The 4,269-nt window shown below is 41.8% G+C and overlaps 1 long non-coding RNA gene across 2 annotated transcripts in view; it reads left to right on the top strand.

The window, feature by feature from the left end:
• Nucleotides 1–956: 956 nt before the first annotated feature.
• LOC109304976 overlaps nt 957–4,269 on the top strand; it is a 260,039-nt gene continuing 256,726 nt past the window's right edge. For both annotated transcript variants that reach the window (XR_002099522.1, XR_002099523.1), the window contains exons 1-2: nt 957–2,609; nt 2,738–2,835. This is a non-coding gene — a long non-coding RNA (uncharacterized LOC109304976). The remainder of the gene's footprint in view (nt 2,610–2,737; nt 2,836–4,269) is intronic.

The following is a 4,269-nucleotide window of genomic DNA, read 5'->3' on the forward strand; positions in this document are numbered from 1 at the left end:
CCCGGGGGGGGGGGGGGGCAGGTGCTGGCTGCCCACTGTGGCCTTTGGTTCCCTGCTCTGCTGCCTTTTACAGAAAAATACACTGTAGGACCTGACATGGCAGGGCAGAGTGGGGTTGGGTGGGCAAGCTCCTTGCTGCTGCAAGTCCTGGGCTGCCCTGGAGAGGTGCTCCCTACCCACCGGGCAGCAGCAAGGGCCACAGTTCTGTGCTGACACCCCCACTGCTGCTGGTCAAGCAGAGGGCACTTCTCCAGGGTGGCGTGGGGCTTGTAGTGCCAAGGAACTTCCCTGCCCAGCCCTGCTATGCCCTGCCATGCCAGGTCCCACCTACTGGGCAGCAGAGGCCCTGGGAGGAGGGCAGCAGGGTGGAGAGCCTGAGCCCATAGTGAGCAGCCTGCATCCACCCACCCAATCACAGATCTGGTGGGAATGTCCCCGCAATGCCCCTTCCAGGAGTGCACGCAGTGGCAGGGAACCAACACCCTCCATCTCCCAGACAAGCCACCCGCAGTCCTGTCCCACTCCCTGCCTGAGGCCATGTATTCTGGCCCTGGACCCCAAGCCCCATGCACCACCTGGCTGGTCAACAGCCCCAGCCATGCTTAACTCCCTCCTTCCCTCCAGCCCTCATTATGGGGGCCCCAATCCCCCTACCCACCCAACTTACCTGCTGGAGTTGCTCTCCAGGCTGCCTGGCAGTCAAGTTCATATATATGTACCTGGCGCCCCCTGCCTGCCTGTCCTCCTCCTGTTCCCTCCCTCCTCTTGCAGGCTGGAACTCTGCCAGCCTGCAGAGAGCTCTTTGCAACAGTTAAAAATCTGCATGCTTTTCCATTAAAATGAGAAATCCGCATTTTTCTCAGTTAAAAGGGGAAATCCACAGTTTTTTTCTTTTGGAAATGGAAAACCTGGATCCCTGATTATCACATCTGAATTGGTAATAACTACTGCTATGTTTATGCTATTGTTTGGAGAAGCAATATATATTTCTGTTCACTTTATGCTTTAAAAGCATACAACATTTTGAAAAATATTTAAACATTTTTTTAAATTTAATTTAAATGTAGATCTAGATGCTCTCCCCAGTTACCTGAGAGTAGTTACCAGAAAGGGTTAAAAATTTAACACCAGTTTCAGATCTAGCCTTCATTGACTGTTTAAACCTGAGATAATTATACCTCTCTGCTCACATCCTTGTGTTTGTGTATGTGCCATATATTATATGCTGTGCAGGAAATATTAGCCATCTTCTAAATAGTTATAGCAAAAATATTTCATTAGCACTAGAGTGTTAGCTTTGATTTTTAATCTACCAGTTTCAAGTAGGTGAAAATATCTAAGACTCTCAGCCCCCAAAACACGTTACATTTATGCCATGATTAACGTGTTAATGGCTGGTTTGTAAATTACTAGTTTGTATGGTGCCTTAAGTTGAATGTGTGGCAGGTCCCCTGAACATCAGTTCCATTCTTGGGACCACACTGGGGTCTCAGATTGGTGAGTGTCACACTGGGTCTTAATCAGCTAATTGTTGGCTTTGGCCCTGGCCCTGGCTGTCAACTTTCTGGTGCTTCCCCTATATGTAGAAAGGTCTGTAATGTCCTGTGCAAGATTCAGATCTCTGTTAGCCTCATGTAAATCTATATTATTCAGGTCAGTAGAGTACCAGAGTAAAATGGGATCATAATATCTCTGTCAGTAGTAGAAAAATGGTTTGTTTAGACAAGGGGTCAGCAACATGCTGCCCATGGGCCAGATCCAGTCTGCAGAGCCACTGGATCCATCCTACAGAGCTGGTGGGTCTTCGGCAGCATTCCAGAGATGGGGAGAGTCAGGGAGGAGCTTTGCCTGTGCTGGGGCCAGGTGATGAGGAACTGTTCCAGGAATGAGTGGTGGGGAGCTATTCCTACACCACAGCCTGGGGGTGGGGGAGAAACCACTGGCAGCGTGAAGCAGACATGACTGTAGAGTCAGAGCACTCAGCTGCCTGGACCTGAGCTGTGTTGTTCTGGCCTGTGGCTTCAAAATGTAGCTGAATGCTGGTCTAGACTTTAAAGTGATAGCTATTAATAGAACTCTGGCCTAGTTTAATTTCTCATAAAGAAAGAATAATAAGAAAATAGGATTAGACAGAATGGCTGTTTATATTTACACAGACACTAGATCCAATACTTTATTCAGGAGATAGCTTATACACTGCTCAAGAGATATACCTACAGTCCTATATTTCAAGGATAGTATATTAAACAAAAAAAGTTGAAAAAAAAATCTCAGAATAGTTCTTTGAATCAAGTCTGTGCTGTCCTGATGTCCTCTTTTAATTATGTTATCAGACCTGATGAAAAATGTCTTGTATTTGAACGCTTTTCTAACTTATTCCAGACATTTAGTTGATCCAGTAAAAAATACTATGATTCTTGCTCTTCACTACTCCTTGTCCTTTTTGAAACATTGCTACAATTTCATTTTGTTTTTCTGACTCTGAGGAGGTCTGAAGAAGCAATGAAGCTGTTTTAACCTTTTTTTAAAAAATGGTATCCAAAAGCACACCATCTAAGAGGCAGAGTGCTATTTCTGCCAAAGGAACCTGGAAAATGAAGGCCAAGTGGGTGAGCAAGCATCCTGTGATTCAAAATAATAATAATAATTAAAAAAAAAAAAGGCCGGTAGGAAGGCCTCTCCATCTACTGCTGCTCATCCAGCCTCAAGCTCCAGTTAATTTTGGAATTCATTTCAGTTGCTCTCAGATTCCAACAACACTCCACAGTAGGGGAGAAAATAGTGAAATACAAATGGAAATCCATTCAAATATTTTCTTGCTGAACAAAGGAGAAGGTAAGCCGTCTCCTCCTTTCATTCTTTGAAAAGATTAATTGTTCAGAGCAAGGAGGAGTCAGCCTAGAACAAATGCCCTCAGTAAACAAATCAACATTTGATCTCTATTTAGAAGAATACAGGACCTGGATCTGTGCTCAAATGTTGAGATAATTATGTAGCATCCCTTACAAAAGACTGCTCAGAACAATTTCTGTATTGTGTTCCTTCACAAAGATTATTTTATCTGGATTTAGTACCAGATAAGAGCAAAAAATAAATAGAAACTGGAAGATTTCCTTGTACTTGTTACATTTTTGCAATGGCCTTCAATATGTTACCATATAATGGTAATGCACTATGTTGTTTGGTATGGTCATCTTTTGACAATGGCACCTTAATGATAAATAAAACAATGAGCATACAAAATTCAAAATTCAAAATTGAATCTCCTGTCAGGACCATATTTATGCATATGATTGCTAGCCATCAGTTCCATTTACTATGGCAATCATCCCTGGAATTGGATGTGAATTGACACGTACCAATAGATCAGAACTTTGGAGATAGCCAGGGAAAGACATTTCCATGGTCTTCAAAACACCAAAAAAGTATTTTCTAGTTTCTAGTTTTTTTAACACTCTTCTTTCTGTACTCCTTCCACCCATTTTATACTGTACTAATTGGAAGTTATGGGCTTGCTGGAGCCTAGCAGTCCAATGGTTTTTACATTTATGGTTGAATTGTTTTTTTCTTTTGGTGGTAGTTTAAATGACAGATTTTTGTAAATGCCACAGTGTCTACTTCTCTATTTCATTATATGTAGGGAAATGACACTAAATGGGAAAACTAAAGAAAAAGTTTAAGTGCACCACAATTTTTTTGATAGAAACATCTTAGAAGTTTTAAAAACTGGTTTAGTGTGTATAGCTTTTTAAGAAGATAAACATGTAATTCTCAGTATACATTTCCCTTTTTAAATCTTTTAGAAAGATGTATATGTGTATATATGCATATGTGTGTTTGTGTACACACACACACACACACACACACACACACACACGCATAGACATCCGTGACTGTAAACTGATATATATAGTCCTAAAAGGGAGAGATTGCACACCTTTGTACACACACACACACACACACACACACACACACACACACACACACACACTATGTGTGCATATTTATATATATATATATGTGTGTGTGTGTGTGTGTGTGCGCGCGCGTATGTTTGTGTTATTATACATACAAGTTGGTCCCTCTCCAGTTTTTGTCCAAATACACTCTGATGATTTTTGTGCAAAACTTTTATCTCTAATTAAAAGTAATAACATCACCTCCTGCTTTGGCTCTAAACTGGCGTTGTTAAACTTGGCACAGCTTTTGGAATTGTCCAGTAGAACTGAAGGTTATCTGTTAGTTTAAAAAAAAAAAAAAAAGAGAGAG

The sequence above is a fragment of the Gavialis gangeticus genome, unplaced genomic scaffold, assembly GCF_001723915.1.
Source record: "Gavialis gangeticus isolate Ggan-Ray unplaced genomic scaffold, GavGan_comp1, whole genome shotgun sequence".
NCBI lineage: Eukaryota > Metazoa > Chordata > Crocodylia > Gavialidae > Gavialis > Gavialis gangeticus.